The following is a 19181-nucleotide window of genomic DNA, read 5'->3' as shown; positions in this document are numbered from 1 at the left end:
GTCATGCACCAATTTCACCAGAAAAAATTCCTCGTATGTGTAAAAGCATTCTTGGCAATAAAGCTTTTTCTGATTCTGGTTAATTAATCAGGAACAGCATATCCACACGGCCTTAATGAAAGTGTCGAGGAGCCTGACAATACATGTACAGATTGCATCTCATAAATACAATATTGTAGAACAAAAGAATACTGACCGGCATGTTTTCCAGCATTTGTCTCCCCTGACTGGGATCCAGTACATGCCATGACCCTGGAGTGTAAACCAAAATGGTCCACGGCCCAGAGAAGAAGAGCTGAGAGAGATTGGGTGCAGTGGATATGCTGCTCCTGATTAATTAAATCAGGAACAGCATATCCACACGGCCTTAATGAAAGTGTGGAGGAGGAGAGCAGAGGGTGGGGAGGGGAATTGTCATTCGAAGACAGTTTGACACAAAACAACAGCTGAGTTTTAAATAGTGGCATTCATCTGATTTCACTGTCAATCTCAAACTGTACGAGCGAGACAAGCACAAGATGAGACGTGTTGCATTTTCACAGTAACCAAGTCAAAATAAATCATGTTGTCCTTCAAAAACACGCACAATTGATGTTTCTAAAGAATACTGACCGGCATGTTTTCCAGCATTTGTCTCCCCTGACTGGGATCCAGTACATGCCCTGACCCTGGAGTGTAAACCAAAATGGTCCATGGTCCAGAGAAGAAGAGCTGAGAGAGATTGGGTTAATTAATCAGGAACAGCATATCCACACGGCCTTAATGAAAGTGTCGAGAGGAGAGCAGAGGGTGGGGAGGGGAATTGTCATTCGAAGACAGTTTGACACATAACAACAGCTGAGTTTTAAATAGTGACATTCATCTGATTTCACTGTCAATCTCAAACTGTACAGCGAGACAAACACAAAATGAGACGTGTTGCATTTTTCACTGTAACTCAACACACTGTTAAAAGGGATTTGGGCTTTTAGTCAGAAAGACTATTCCTGTCAAGCTGAGAGAATTCATTGCCGACTACAACAAAGTAAGAAGAGTTAGAACAACTTCAACTTGAAAAATGCGCGGAAACTCATTAAAAACCCATGATAATCCATTCAGTTAACTTCAGAAAATACGTCGTGTGCATTTCAACCAACACGCATGCGCCCGCAATGTGACGTCACGCGCAGTGTTGAACTGAAAATCCGAGCCGAGCGCCGCCTTTTTTCCTCTGAGCCGAGCCGTCCAAGTTAGTACATTTTTAATTATTTTAGCTTAGTTAGTTCATCTGTTGGTAATGTGCATTGGTCGTCTAATGTCTCTCCATCTCAAATGATCCGTCAAGATATTAAACCTGTGATGAATATTTCATGATGGTTCATTTTCGGAAACACGTTAGCATGTAGCGCTAGTTGGCTAGCGCCGCCAGAGTGAAACAGCAAGTTCATGTAGGGTTGAGCCTCATATTTGATTGTAACAAGTTTCCGGCACCGATAATATACTCATATAGGAGTGAAACAGTGCGAGACCTGTCCTTATTATTACGGGAAAATGTGTGAACAGTGGGAATATTATAACTGGATCAACCCGCAAATATACGTGACGTTGTGATTTGTACGAGAGGCTTTGCTCGCACTCAAAACAACCTGGCACAGCATTGATAAGACAGCGAAATAACAGCAACTTATGGTCCATGAGGAAGATGAGTGGAAAAACACTGACCACCGCCGTACTGTATGGATATTTTTTAATGTAGAGTTAGATGCTGTATAAACACGTAGAGATAGGTGATTGTTTTCAGGTGTGCCGTTACACTCTGTATCCCTGGCAACGCGCAGCAGTGGGGGTGAACGGCCACGCAGCCCACCAGCTGCGTGTGGGTTTTTTGGCCAGTGGGAACGGAGCTCTATGCCGTTTGAAAGCGGGTCGACCACCGTTTAAATAAGAAAAACGTGTCAGCCCGGTAACTATGAGCCGCTTCCCCACTGAAATAAGCGGTTACCTCTCTTAAACTGAAAGCTCAGTTTCCGTCATTTGAGGGTTGACAAAAATCAGAGTTCTGATATCAACTGAATTCACGTATCGTGTTTTTGCAGGCATCAAACCAAAGGAAGAGAGCAGCAGCTTTGCAGGGACTGCCGAGGTACATGAAGGAAAATCCTTCTACATTGATGAAAATGTTGTTCAGTGATACAAAAACTAGTTCACAATGGGCAGGGTTACACATATCATTACAGGTATACTCTGTGTGGATACATTATATAGCAAAACATGTCTAAAGCATAGGCACCTTTTCGTTTTTTGTTTGTTTTTGCATGAAGCCAACAGATCCTGAGGAGGACGTCATCAAGGGAATGGTGATTGGAATCCTTTTGATCGTTGAAGATGTGAAGGAGCCCCTTCCAGTTTCCTACAACGACGTTGCCATTGACATCAAGGAAAAGATTGTCATGCGTCATCTAGTTGATGTACCCAACGCTTTTGTGAACCTGATGGGCCTGCTGTACATGCTGAACCTCGACTATCCGAAAGACCTGAAATATACTTTTGAGGTGATTCAACGCCTGTTCATGGTAATCGGGTCTGAGATATGCAGTCCCACGGTCCACTCTCTAAAGAATAAACTGCTCAGTTAGAGGGATGGCTCAGGAGGATGTTTCTGCATTTGTATGTGTGTGTGTGTGTGTGTGTGTATATATATATGTGTGTGCAGGGTTCTAAATTAACACCCGCCAACCCGCCAAATGCGGGTTAAAATTCATATTGGCGGGTGTAAATAAAAACTTACTAGCCAATTTGGCCGGTAATGCATTAGGCAATCATGTCAGTCAGAGCCGCTCTACAGTTCTTGGTCATTTGTCCCCCTGACAGTCCGTCCTACAGTTCCCATGAACACTGTCGTAATGCTACGTGATGACGTACAAAACGCCCATTGGCTGTGCGCAAGCACACTACAGTTTGTAGTGCAACCGGCGCGAGAAACCACGGAAACGCAAACACGAAGAAGAAGAAGAAGAAGAATGAACGGCGGCGTATAAACTGTAAAAAAGGAGAGTGAGCTAGCTAAAAGTAAAAAGTAAAGTTAAACTAAATGCTGCGGTGGTTGGGACAGACGTCTGGGGGGAGAAGAGGAAGGAGGCAGGGGATGAGAATGTCGACAAAGCGTGCGAAACGAAGAAAAGAAAGTTTAACGCTAAATGGCTGACAGGTCGTGAATGGCTTGAGTTTGATCACGAAAATGCCGTCATGTTTTGTAAGGATTGCCGCATGTACACGAAAGAAAAAAACAAGACGAATAATTTTGTGGTGGGGACTAATAATTTTAAAGTGGAGGCAGTAAAGGACCATGAGAATGCCCGAAGTCATCAGGAGAGCCGAAGGAGTCTGCAGTATTGACTGCTGCACTGTTTGTGTTTTCTAGTTGTACATACATAATTCAATTTATTACCAATGCAATTTTTTGCAAGTGTTTAAGTCATGGCTGTTACTTATATATATATTTCTTATTAAAGAAGGAAAGCAGAAACACTTTAAGTTGAAAGGAAAAATACATTTTATTAGGAATGTAATGATACTAAATACTGGAAAAATGTATTTTAGAAAATAATAAATCTGACAGCATTTTTTGTTTGTATAAATTAAATATTTGCACTTTCTGTTTATATTTTGTTTCATGTGTTGTACTTTCTGTGCATTTTTCATGCCAATAATGTAAATAAAATGATCAAATGCATTCAGTGGCACTCATAATCTCTCTTATTTTCACCGGGAAAAAATTTGGCTAGTGGAAATTCTGTTTGGCTGGTAACTTTAGAAGATCACCAGCCACATTGGCTGGTGATCAAAAAAGTTAATTTAGAACCCTGTGTGTGTGTATATATATACGTATATATATACATATATATATATATATATATACACACACACACACGTATATATATATATATATATATATATATGTATGATCACATCACTTAAAGAGTTGTTTTTTTCCCCTCAAAGGAAGGATGATCTTTTTTTTTTTTCTTACAAGTGGGACACTATAATTTTGGTTTTTGACCAGCCCTGAAAGAGTTGAAAGAGCATGGATGTTTAAGAGGGAAGGTTTTTTTGTCTGCAGAGGAAGAATTCTCATTTTTTACAGTATTTAGTACGAGGAGAAGAAATGTATTGCCCTTCTGTTGGTCACTCCACCTTGTTTTCATTTTCTGACTTATTTCTATTGCTCTGTTTGGAGGAACACTGATCCATGTAATATTATAAATTGTCAAGAGAGTGGACATTTCAGTAATGTTTGAATGTTTTCATTTTCAGCAATTTGAGCAAGTTTCTCAGATACATGTTTTTGTTTGTTTTTATGAATCTCTGCAATTTACTGCAGCAACTCTGAACATTCACTCAGAATGGACCCTGTTGAACTCGGAGAGTTATTGTTTTTCCCCAAAGGAAGGGTGCTCTTCTTTTTATGTATTATATTATTTTTATTATTTATGTGTTGGACAGTGTAATTTCAGTTTGTGAGCAGTCCCAAGCAACAGTGTGTTAGAGGGTGTAAAGGCTATTTTTTTAACATGTCCCAAGGAAGGTCTTTTTTGATGCATCGACATCCATTGACACTTATTTTGAAGCAAGGCTGGTTGAAGTTGTACTTGTTGGGGTTTAAATAAAGGTCCTTATAGAACTGTCTTTGCAGCTATTTTTTTCTTGTTAATATTTAGTTTGGCTAATTCTCATGTAGATTCGTGGTAGATATTATTTTGCTTACATTTTTGAAATCTAGCAATTTCTGTAAACTCCAGTAACTGGGCAATAGAGCATGAGAAAAATATAATAATGTTGCCCTAACTTGATAAAATGACTTCAACCAACATCTTTTTTAGTTCTCTTAAGTAATGTTTTCCAGTCCACATTACTTGATACAAAAAGTTGAGTCAACAAATCGCAAGTTGTATCTATTATGTATTCCATGTTGAGCCAACTTGATTCACAGTTGTAGGAACTTGATAAAATAAATTCAACCAACATCTCTTTAAGTGATCTCAAATAATATTTTTAAGTTCAACTTACTTGATACAGGAAGTTGAGTCAACAGACTGTATGTTGCATCAACTCGTGTTTTGAAGTGTAATAAATTTGACACTATAGGTTGACTCAACTCAGTCAAAGCAACAAGATGTCTTGACATAATCACTTCACAATTGACCAGAGCTGACCAGCAGTCCCGCCGTGGTTATCCAACAGTCCCCGAAGACTTTTGTAGCAGCGCCGCGCGGCCAGATGCGCACCGGCTGGTATGACGGAGGACGCCCGCGTGTGACCGCCGGCTCATCATCTAACCAGCGCCCGTACATCAACCGCAATAACGGCTGGAATAACTACCGACCGTGGCGGTATCAGCAGCCCATCCGTAAGTCAAACAACAATCCAAACACACCAGCTCAGAACAGAGTCCAATGCCAGGATCCGGACTTTACACACAAGGTCCGCTCTTTTCTATTCACAATTGATGTGGACAGCCTTTATACTAAGATTGATACACAAGACGACATCCAAGCAATTAAAAACTTGATTTATTTATTTATATTTGAGGAGGAGGAATTTGTAATGTTTTTGTACATCTTAACAAGCATAATCGCTGTATAAAATGTAAATCCATAAGTCATCACAATTTCGTTGCATGCAAACTTCACACAGAAAGACCCTGCCCGACCCCGGGTTCGAACCAGCAACCTTCTTGCTGTGAGGCACGCGCACTACCTGCTGCGCCACCGTGCCGCCCCAAAATGAACATATGTTGCACTTTTCACACTAACTCAACAGGAATTCAAAATAAACCATGCTGTCCTTCAAAAACATGCAAGACTTGATGTTTCTACAGTGGAATTGTCATTTTGATACATAAAAACACATAAATCTAAAATAATCACATTCTGTCATTTTCCTGTCAGAATAACGCTGTTTGAGCGAGAAAAGCAAAAAAAGACGCTATTTGAGCGAGAGAAGCACAAAATGAACACTTGTTGCACTTTTCACACTAACAACACGAATTCAAAATAAACCATGCTGTCCTTCAAAAACATGCAAGACTTCATGTTTCTACAGTGGAATTGTCATTCTAAGACAGTTTGACACATAAAAACACATGAATCTAAAATAATCACATTCTGTCATTTTCCTGTCAGAATAACGCTATTTGAGCGAGAAAAGCACAAAAAGACGCTATTTGAGCGAGATAAGCTCAAAATGAACACTTTTTGCACTTTTCACACTGGCTGAACACGAATTCAAAATAAACCATGCTGTCCTTCAAAAACATGCAAGACTTGATGTTTCTACAGTGGAATTGTCATTTTGATACATAAAAACACATAAATCTAAAATAATCACATTCTCTCATTTTCCTGTCAGAATAACGCTATTTGAGCGAGAAAAGCACAAAAAGACGCTATTTGAGCGAGATAAGCTCAAAATGAACACTTTTTGCACTTTTCACACTGGCTCAACACGAATTCAAAATAAACCATGCTGTCCTTCAAAAACATGCAAGACTTGATGTTTCTACAGTGGAATTGTCATTTTGATACATAAAAACACATAAATCTAAAATAATCACATTCTCTCATTTTCCTGTCAGAATAACGCTGTTTGAGCGAGAAAAGCAAAAAAAGACGCTATGTGAGCGAGAAAAGCATGAAAAGACGCTATTTGAGCGAGAGAAGCACAAAATGAACACTTGTTGCACTTTTCACACTGACTCAACACGAATTCAAAATAAACCATGCTGTCCTTCAAAAACATGCAAGACTCGATGTTTCTACAGTGGAATTGTCATTTTGATGCATAAAAACACATGAATCTAAAATAAGCACAATCTGTCATTTTCCGCTCAAAATAACGCTATTTGAGCGAGAAAAGCACAAAATGAACATATGTTGCACTTTTCACACTAACTCAACAGGAATTCAAAATAAACCATGCTGTCCTTCAAAAACATACAAGACTTGATGTTTCTACAGTGGAATTGTCATTCTCACACAGTTTGATTCATAAAAACACATGAATCTAAAATAAGCACATTCTGTCATTTTCCGCTCAAAATAACGCTATTTGAGCGAGAAAAGCACAAAATGAACATATACTGCACTTTTCACACTAACTCAAAAGGAATTCAAAATAAATCATGCTGTCCTTCAAAAACATGCAAGACTTGATGTTTCTACAGTGGAATTGTCATTCTCACACAGTTTGATACATAAAAACACATGAATCTGAAATAAGCACATACTGTCATTTTCCGCTCAAAAATAACGCTATTTGAGCGAGAAAAGCACAAAATGAACATATGTTGCACTTTTCACACTAACTCAACAGGAATTCAAAATAAACCACGCTGTCCTTCAAAAACATGCAAGACTTGATGTTTCTACAGTGGAATTGTCATTCTCACACAGTTTGATACATAAAAACACATGAATCTAAAATAAGCACAATCTGTCATTTTCCGCTCAAAATAACGCTATTTGAGCGAGAAAAGCACAAAATGAACATATGTTGCACTTTTCACACTAACTCAACAGGAATTCAAAATAAACCATGCTGTCCTTCAAAAACATGCAAGACTTGATGTTTCTACAGTGGAATTGTCATTCTCACACAGTTTGATACATAAAAACACATGAATCTGAAATAAGCACATACTGTCATTTTCCGCTCAAAATAACGCTATTTGAGCGAGAAAAGCACAAAATGAACATATGTTGCACTTTTCACACGAACTCAACAGGAATTCAAAATAAACCATGCTGTCCTTCAAAAACATGCAAGACTTGATGTTTCTAAAGTGGAATTGTCATTCTAAGAAAGTTTGACACATAAAAACACATAAATCTAAAATAAGCACATACTGTCATTTTCCTGTCAGAATAACGCTGTTTGAGCGAGAAAAGCACAAAAAGACGCTATTTGAGCGAGAAAAGCCTGAAAAGACGCGATTCGAGCGAGAAAAACACAGAAGACGCTATTTCATCGAGAGAAGCACAGAAGATGCTATTTCAGCGAGAGAAGCACAGAAAACGCTATTTGAGCGAGAAAAGCACAAAATGAACATATACTGCACTTTTCACACTAACTCAACACGAATTCAAAAGAAACCATGCTGGCCTTCAAAAACATGCAAGAATTGATGTTTCTAAAGTGGAAATGTCATTCTATGACAGTTTGACAAATAAATACAAATGAATCTAACATACTCATATTCCGTCATTTTCAGGTCAAAATAACGCTATTTGAGCGAGAGAAGCACAGAAAACGCTATTTGAGCGAGAAAAGCAAAAAAGGAACATATGTTGCACTTTTCACACTAACTCAACAGGAATTCAAAATAAACCATGCTGTCCTTCAAAAACATGCAAGACTTGATGTTTCTAAAGTGGAATTGTCATTCTAAGAAAGTTTGACACATAAAAACACATAAATCTAAAATAAGCACATACTGTCATTTTCCTGTCAGAATAACGCTGTTTGAGCGAGAAAAGCACAAAAAGACGCTATTTGAGCGAGAAAAGCCTGAAAAGACGCGATTCGAGCGAGAAAAACACAGAAGACGCTATTTCATCGAGAGAAGCACAGAAGATGCTATTTCAGCGAGAGAAGCACAGAAAACGCTATTTGAGCGAGAAAAGCACAAAATGAACATATACTGCACTTTTCACACTAACTCAACACGAATTCAAAAGAAACCATGCTGGCCTTCAAAAACATGCAAGAATTGATGTTTCTAAAGTGGAAATGTCATTCTATGACAGTTTGACAAATAAATACAAATGAATCTAAAATACTCATATTCCGTCATTTTCAGGTCAAAATAACGCTATTTGAGCGAGAAAAGCACAAAATGAACATATACTGCACTTTTCACACTAACTCAACACGAATTCAAAAGAAACCATGCTGGCCTTCAAAAACATGCAAGAATTGATGTTTCTAAAGTGGAAATGTCATTCTATGACAGTTTGACAAATAAATACAAATGAATCTAAAATACTCATATTCCGTCATTTTCAGGTCAAAATAACGCTATTTGAGCGAGAAAAGCACAAAATGAACATATACTGCACTTTTCACACTCACTCAACACGAATTCAAAAGAAACCATGCTGGCCTTCAAAAACATGCAAGAATTGATGTTTCTAAAGTGGAAATGTCATTCTATGACAGTTTGACAAATAAATACAAATGAATCTAAAATACTCATATTCCGTCATTTTCAGGTCAAAATAACGCTATTTGAGCGAGAAAAGCACAAAATGAACATAGACTGCACTTTTCACACTAACTCAACACGAATTCAAAAGAAACCATGCTGGCCTTCAAAAACATGCAAGAATTGATGTTTCTAAAGTGGAAATGTCATTCTATGACAGTTTGACAAATAAATACAAATGAATCTAACATACTCATATTCCGTCATTTTCAGGTCAAAATAACGCTATTTGAGCGAGAAAAGCACAAAATGAACATATACTGCACTTTTCACACTAACTCAACACGAATTCAAAAGAAACCATGCTGGCCTTCAAAAACATGCAAGAATTGATGTTTCTAAAGTGGAAATGTCATTCTATGACAGTTTGACAAATAAATACAAATGAATCTAAAATACTCATATTCCGTCATTTTCAGGTCAAAATAACGCTATTTGAGCGAGAAAAGCACAAAATGAACATATACTGCACTTTTCACACTAACTCAACACGAATTCAAAAGAAACCATGCTGGCCTTCAAAAACATGCAAGAATTGATGTTTCTAAAGTGGAAATGTCATTCTATGACAGTTTGACAAATAAATACAAATGAATCTAAAATACTCATATTCCGTCATTTTCAGGTCAAAATAACGCTATTTGAGCGAGAAAAGCACAAAATGAACATATACTGCACTTTTCACACTAACTCAACACGAATTCAAAAGAAACCATGCTGGCCTTCAAAAACATGCAAGAATTGATGTTTCTAAAGTGGAAATGTCATTCTATGACAGTTTGACAAATAAATACAAATGAATCTAAAATACTCATATTCCGTCATTTTCAGGTCAAAATAACGCTATTTGAGCGAGAAAAGCACAAAATGAACATATACTGCACTTTTCACACTAACTCAACACGAATTCAAAAGAAACCATGCTGGCCTTCAAAAACATGCAAGAATTGATGTTTCTAAAGTGGAAATGTCATTCTATGACAGTTTGACACATAAAAACACATGAATCTAAAATACTCATATTCCGTCATTTTCAGGTCAAAATAACGCTATTTGAGCGAGAAAAGCACAAAATGAACATATACTGCACTTTTCACACTAACTCAACACGAATTCAAAAGAAACCATGCTGGCCTTCAAAAACATGCAAGAATTGATGTTTCTAAAGTGGAAATGTCATTCTATGACAGTTTGACAAATAAATACAAATGAATCTAAAATACTCATATTCCGTCATTTTCAGGTCAAAATAACGCTATTTGAGCGAGAAAAGCACAAAATGAACATATACTGCACTTTTCACACTAACTCAACACGAATTCAAAAGAAACCATGCTGGCCTTCAAAAACATGCAAGAATTGATGTTTCTAAAGTGGAAATGTCATTCTATGACAGTTTGACAAATAAATACAAATGAATCTAAAATACTCATATTCCGTCATTTTCAGGTCAAAATAACGCTATTTGAGCGAGAAAAGCACAAAATGAACATATACTGCACTTTTCACACTAACTCAACACGAATTCAAAAGAAACCATGCTGGCCTTCAAAAACATGCAAGAATTGATGTTTCTAAAGTGGAAATGTCATTCTATGACAGTTTGACAAATAAATACAAATGAATCTAAAATACTCATATTCCGTCATTTTCAGGTCAAAATAACGCTATTTGAGCGAGAAAAGCACAAAATGAACATATACTGCACTTTTCACACTAACTCAACACGAATTCAAAAGAAACCATGCTGGCCTTCAAAAACATGCAAGAATTGATGTTTCTAAAGTGGAAATGTCATTCTATGACAGTTTGACAAATAAATACAAATGAATCTAAAATACTCATATTCCGTCATTTTCAGCTCAAAATAACGCTATTTGAGCGAGAAAAGCACAAAATGAACATATACTGCACTTTTCACACTAACTCAACACGAATTCAAAAGAAACCATGCTGGCCTTCAAAAACATGCAAGAATTGATGTTTCTAAAGTGGAAATGTCATTCTATGACAGTTTGACAAATAAATACAAATGAATCTAAAATACTCATATTCCGTCATTTTCAGGTCAAAATAACGCTATTTGAGCGAGAAAAGCACAAAATGAACATATACTGCACTTTTCACACTAACTCAACACGAATTCAAAAGAAACCATGCTGGCCTTCAAAAACATGCAAGAATTGATGTTTCTAAAGTGGAAATGTCATTCTATGACAGTTTGACAAATAAATACAAATGAATCTAAAATACTCATATTCCGTCATTTTCAGGTCAAAATAACGCTATTTGAGCGAGAAAAGCACAAAATGAACATATACTGCACTTTTCACACTAACTCAACACGAATTCAAAAGAAACCATGCTGGCCTTCAAAAACATGCAAGAATTGATGTTTCTAAAGTGGAAATGTCATTCTATGACAGTTTGACAAATAAATACAAATGAATCTAAAATACTCATATTCCGTCATTTTCAGGTCAAAATAACGCTATTTGAGCGAGAAAAGCACAAAATGAACATATACTGCACTTTTCACACTAACTCAACACGAATTCAAAAGAAACCATGCTGGCCTTCAAAAACATGCAAGAATTGATGTTTCTAAAGTGGAAATGTCATTCTATGACAGTTTGACAAATAAATACAAATGAATCTAAAATACTCATATTCCGTCATTTTCAGGTCAAAATAACGCTATTTGAGCGAGAAAAGCACAAAATGAACATATACTGCACTTTTCACACTAACTCAACACGAATTCAAAAGAAACCATGCTGGCCTTCAAAAACATGCAAGAATTGATGTTTCTAAAGTGGAAATGTCATTCTATGACAGTTTGACAAATAAATACAAATGAATCTAAAATACTCATATTCCGTCATTTTCAGGTCAAAATAACGCTATTTGAGCGAGAAAAGCACAAAATGAACATATACTGCACTTTTCACACTAACAACACGAATTCAAAAGAAACCATGCTGTCCTTCAAAAACATGCAAGAATTGATGTTTCTAAAGTGGAAATGTCATTCTATGACAGTTTGACACATAAAAACACATGAATCTAAAATACTCATATTCCGTCATTTTCAGGTCAAAATAACGCTATTTGAGCGAGAAAAGCACAAAATGAACATATACTGCACTTTTCACACCAACTCAACACGAATTCAAAAGAAACCATGCTGGCCTTCAAAAACATGCAAGAATTGATGTTTCTAAAGTGGAAATGTCATTCTATGACAGTTTGACAAATAAATACAAATGAATCTAAAATACTCATATTCCGTCATTTTCAGGTCAAAATAACGCTATTTGAGCGAGAAAAGCACAAAATGAACATATACTGCACTTTTCACACTAACTCAACACGAATTCAAAAGAAACCATGCTGGCCTTCAAAAACATGCAAGAATTGATGTTTCTAAAGTGGAAATGTCATTCTATGACAGTTTGACAAATAAATACAAATGAATCTAAAATACTCATATTCCGTCATTTTCAGGTCAAAATAACGCTATTTGAGCGAGAAAAGCACAAAATGAACATAGACTGCACTTTTCACACTAACTCAACACGAATTCAAAAGAAACCATGCTGGCCTTCAAAAACATGCAAGAATTGATGTTTCTAAAGTGGAAATGTCATTCTATGACAGTTTGACAAATAAATACAAATGAATCTAACATACTCATATTCCGTCATTTTCAGGTCAAAATAACGCTATTTGAGCGAGAAAAGCACAAAATGAACATATACTGCACTTTTCACACTAACTCAACACGAATTCAAAAGAAACCATGCTGGCCTTCAAAAACATGCAAGAATTGATGTTTCTAAAGTGGAAATGTCATTCTATGACAGTTTGACAAATAAATACAAATGAATCTAAAATACTCATATTCCGTCATTTTCAGGTCAAAATAACGCTATTTGAGCGAGAAAAGCACAAAATGAACATATACTGCACTTTTCACACTAACTCAACACGAATTCAAAAGAAACCATGCTGGCCTTCAAAAACATGCAAGAATTGATGTTTCTAAAGTGGAAATGTCATTCTATGACAGTTTGACAAATAAATACAAATGAATCTAAAATACTCATATTCCGTCATTTTCAGGTCAAAATAACGCTATTTGAGCGAGAAAAGCACAAAATGAACATATACTGCACTTTTCACACTAACTCAACACGAATTCAAAAGAAACCATGCTGGCCTTCAAAAACATGCAAGAATTGATGTTTCTAAAGTGGAAATGTCATTCTATGACAGTTTGACACATAAAAACACATGAATCTAAAATACTCATATTCCGTCATTTTCAGGTCAAAATAACGCTATTTGAGCGAGAAAAGCACAAAATGAACATATACTGCACTTTTCACACTAACTCAACACGAATTCAAAAGAAACCATGCTGGCCTTCAAAAACATGCAAGAATTGATGTTTCTAAAGTGGAAATGTCATTCTATGACAGTTTGACAAATAAATACAAATGAATCTAAAATACTCATATTCCGTCATTTTCAGGTCAAAATAACGCTATTTGAGCGAGAAAAGCACAAAATGAACATATACTGCACTTTTCACACTAACTCAACACGAATTCAAAAGAAACCATGCTGGCCTTCAAAAACATGCAAGAATTGATGTTTCTAAAGTGGAAATGTCATTCTATGACAGTTTGACAAATAAATACAAATGAATCTAAAATACTCATATTCCGTCATTTTCAGGTCAAAATAACGCTATTTGAGCGAGAAAAGCACAAAATGAACATATACTGCACTTTTCACACTAACTCAACACGAATTCAAAAGAAACCATGCTGGCCTTCAAAAACATGCAAGAATTGATGTTTCTAAAGTGGAAATGTCATTCTATGACAGTTTGACAAATAAATACAAATGAATCTAAAATACTCATATTCCGTCATTTTCAGGTCAAAATAACGCTATTTGAGCGAGAAAAGCACAAAATGAACATATACTGCACTTTTCACACTAACTCAACACGAATTCAAAAGAAACCATGCTGGCCTTCAAAAACATGCAAGAATTGATGTTTCTAAAGTGGAAATGTCATTCTATGACAGTTTGACAAATAAATACAAATGAATCTAAAATACTCATATTCCGTCATTTTCAGCTCAAAATAACGCTATTTGAGCGAGAAAAGCACAAAATGAACATATACTGCACTTTTCACACTAACTCAACACGAATTCAAAAGAAACCATGCTGGCCTTCAAAAACATGCAAGAATTGATGTTTCTAAAGTGGAAATGTCATTCTATGACAGTTTGACAAATAAATACAAATGAATCTAAAATACTCATATTCCGTCATTTTCAGGTCAAAATAACGCTATTTGAGCGAGAAAAGCACAAAATGAACATATACTGCACTTTTCACACTAACTCAACACGAATTCAAAAGAAACCATGCTGGCCTTCAAAAACATGCAAGAATTGATGTTTCTAAAGTGGAAATGTCATTCTATGACAGTTTGACAAATAAATACAAATGAATCTAAAATACTCATATTCCGTCATTTTCAGGTCAAAATAACGCTATTTGAGCGAGAAAAGCACAAAATGAACATAGACTGCACTTTTCACACTAACTCAACACGAATTCAAAAGAAACCATGCTGGCCTTCAAAAACATGCAAGAATTGATGTTTCTAAAGTGGAAATGTCATTCTATGACAGTTTGACAAATAAATACAAATGAATCTAACATACTCATATTCCGTCATTTTCAGGTCAAAATAACGCTATTTGAGCGAGAAAAGCACAAAATGAACATATACTGCACTTTTCACACTAACTCAACACGAATTCAAAAGAAACCATGCTGGCCTTCAAAAACATGCAAGAATTGATGTTTCTAAAGTGGAAATGTCATTCTATGACAGTTTGACAAATAAATACAAATGAATCTAAAATACTCATATTCCGTCATTTTCAGGTCAAAATAACGCTATTTGAGCGAGAAAAGCACAAAATGAACATATACTGCACTTTTCACACTAACTCAACACGAATTCAAAAGAAACCATGCTGGCCTTCAAAAACATGCAAGAATTGATGTTTCTAAAGTGGAAATGTCATTCTATGACAGTTTGACAAATAAATACAAATGAATCTAAAATACTCATATTCCGTCATTTTCAGGTCAAAATAACGCTATTTGAGCGAGAAAAGCACAAAATGAACATATACTGCACTTTTCACACTAACTCAACACGAATTCAAAAGAAACCATGCTGGCCTTCAAAAACATGCAAGAATTGATGTTTCTAAAGTGGAAATGTCATTCTATGACAGTTTGACACATAAAAACACATGAATCTAAAATACTCATATTCCGTCATTTTCAGGTCAAAATAACGCTATTTGAGCGAGAAAAGCACAAAATGAACATATACTGCACTTTTCACACTAACTCAACACGAATTCAAAAGAAACCATGCTGGCCTTCAAAAACATGCAAGAATTGATGTTTCTAAAGTGGAAATGTCATTCTATGACAGTTTGACAAATAAATACAAATGAATCTAAAATACTCATATTCCGTCATTTTCAGGTCAAAATAACGCTATTTGAGCGAGAAAAGCACAAAATGAACATATACTGCACTTTTCACACTAACTCAACACGAATTCAAAAGAAACCATGCTGGCCTTCAAAAACATGCAAGAATTGATGTTTCTAAAGTGGAAATGTCATTCTATGACAGTTTGACAAATAAATACAAATGAATCTAAAATACTCATATTCCGTCATTTTCAGGTCAAAATAACGCTATTTGAGCGAGAAAAGCACAAAATGAACATATACTGCACTTTTCACACTAACAACACGAATTCAAAAGAAACCATGCTGTCCTTCAAAAACATGCAAGAATTGATGTTTCTAAAGTGGAAATGTCATTCTATGACAGTTTGACACATAAAAACACATGAATCTAAAATACTCATATTCCGTCATTTTCAGGTCAAAATAACGCTATTTGAGCGAGAAAAGCACAAAATGAACATATACTGCACTTTTCACACCAACTCAACACGAATTCAAAAGAAACCATGCTGGCCTTCAAAAACATGCAAGAATTGATGTTTCTAAAGTGGAAATGTCATTCTATGACAGTTTGACAAATAAATACAAATGAATCTAAAATACTCATATTCCGTCATTTTCAGGTCAAAATAACGCTATTTGAGCGAGAAAAGCACAAAATGAACATATACTGCACTTTTCACACTAACTCAACACGAATTCAAAAGAAACCATGCTGGCCTTCAAAAACATGCAAGAATTGATGTTTCTAAAGTGGAAATGTCATTCTATGACAGTTTGACAAATAAATACAAATGAATCTAAAATACTCATATTCCGTCATTTTCAGGTCAAAATAACGCTATTTGAGCGAGAAAAGCACAAAATGAACATAGACTGCACTTTTCACACTAACTCAACACGAATTCAAAAGAAACCATGCTGGCCTTCAAAAACATGCAAGAATTGATGTTTCTAAAGTGGAAATGTCATTCTATGACAGTTTGACAAATAAATACAAATGAATCTAACATACTCATATTCCGTCATTTTCAGGTCAAAATAACGCTATTTGAGCGAGAAAAGCACAAAATGAACATATACTGCACTTTTCACACTAACTCAACACGAATTCAAAAGAAACCATGCTGGCCTTCAAAAACATGCAAGAATTGATGTTTCTAAAGTGGAAATGTCATTCTATGACAGTTTGACAAATAAATACAAATGAATCTAAAATACTCATATTCCGTCATTTTCAGGTCAAAATAACGCTATTTGAGCGAGAAAAGCACAAAATGAACATATACTGCACTTTTCACACTAACTCAACACGAATTCAAAAGAAACCATGCTGGCCTTCAAAAACATGCAAGAATTGATGTTTCTAAAGTGGAAATGTCATTCTATGACAGTTTGACAAATAAATACAAATGAATCTAAAATACTCATATTCCGTCATTTTCAGGTCAAAATAACGCTATTTGAGCGAGAAAAGCACAAAATGAACATATACTGCACTTTTCACACTAACTCAACACGAATTCAAAAGAAACCATGCTGGCCTTCAAAAACATGCAAGAATTGATGTTTCTAAAGTGGAAATGTCATTCTATGACAGTTTGACACATAAAAACACATGAATCTAAAATACTCATATTCCGTCATTTTCAGGTCAAAATAACGCTATTTGAGCGAGAAAAGCACAAAATGAACATATACTGCACTTTTCACACTAACTCAACACGAATTCAAAAGAAACCATGCTGGCCTTCAAAAACATGCAAGAATTGATGTTTCTAAAGTGGAAATGTCATTCTATGACAGTTTGACAAATAAATACAAATGAATCTAAAATACTCATATTCCGTCATTTTCAGGTCAAAATAACGCTATTTGAGCGAGAAAAGCACAAAATGAACATATACTGCACTTTTCACACTAACTCAACACGAATTCAAAAGAAACCATGCTGGCCTTCAAAAACATGCAAGAATTGATGTTTCTAAAGTGGAAATGTCATTCTATGACAGTTTGACAAATAAATACAAATGAATCTAAAATACTCATATTCCGTCATTTTCAGGTCAAAATAACGCTATTTGAGCGAGAAAAGCACAAAATGAACATATACTGCACTTTTCACACTAACTCAACACGAATTCAAAAGAAACCATGCTGGCCTTCAAAAACATGCAAGAATTGATGTTTCTAAAGTGGAAATGTCATTCTATGACAGTTTGACAAATAAATACAAATGAATCTAAAATACTCATATTCCGTCATTTTCAGGTCAAAATAACGCTATTTGAGCGAGAAAAGCACAAAATGAACATATACTGCACTTTTCACACTAACTCAACACGAATTCAAAAGAAACCATGCTGGCCTTCAAAAACATGCAAGAATTGATGTTTCTAAAGTGGAAATGTCATTCTATGACAGTTTGACAAATAAATACAAATGAATCTAAAATACTCATATTCCGTCATTTTCAGCTCAAAATAACGCTATTTGAGCGAGAAAAGCACAAAATGAACATATACTGCACTTTTCACACTAACTCAACACGAATTCAAAAGAAACCATGCTGGCCTTCAAAAACATGCAAGAATTGATGTTTCTAAAGTGGAAATGTCATTCTATGACAGTTTGACAAATAAATACAAATGAATCTAAAATACTCATATTCCGTCATTTTCAGGTCAAAATAACGCTATTTGAGCGAGAAAAGCACAAAATGAACATATACTGCACTTTTCACACTAACTCAACACGAATTCAAAAGAAACCATGCTGGCCTTCAAAAACATGCAAGAATTGATGTTTCTAAAGTGGAAATGTCATTCTATGACAGTTTGACAAATAAATACAAATGAATCTAAAATACTCATATTCCGTCATTTTCAGGTCAAAATAACGCTATTTGAGCGAGAAAAGCACAAAATGAACATAGACTGCACTTTTCACACTAACTCAACACGAATTCAAAAGAAACCATGCTGGCCTTCAAAAACATGCAAGAATTGATGTTTCTAAAGTGGAAATGTCATTCTATGACAGTTTGACAAATAAATACAAATGAATCTAACATACTCATATTCCGTCATTTTCAGGTCAAAATAACGCTATTTGAGCGAGAAAAGCACAAAATGAACATATACTGCACTTTTCACACTAACTCAACACGAATTCAAAAGAAACCATGCTGGCCTTCAAAAACATGCAAGAATTGATGTTTCTAAAGTGGAAATGTCATTCTATGACAGTTTGACAAATAAATACAAATGAATCTAAAATACTCATATTCCGTCATTTTCAGGTCAAAATAACGCTATTTGAGCGAGAAAAGCACAAAATGAACATATACT

This window comes from Chaetodon auriga, unplaced genomic scaffold (assembly GCF_051107435.1).
Source record: "Chaetodon auriga isolate fChaAug3 unplaced genomic scaffold, fChaAug3.hap1 Scaffold_228, whole genome shotgun sequence".
Lineage (NCBI taxonomy): Eukaryota > Metazoa > Chordata > Actinopteri > Chaetodontiformes > Chaetodontidae > Chaetodon > Chaetodon auriga.
Note: the sequence above shows the minus strand (reverse complement) of the source record.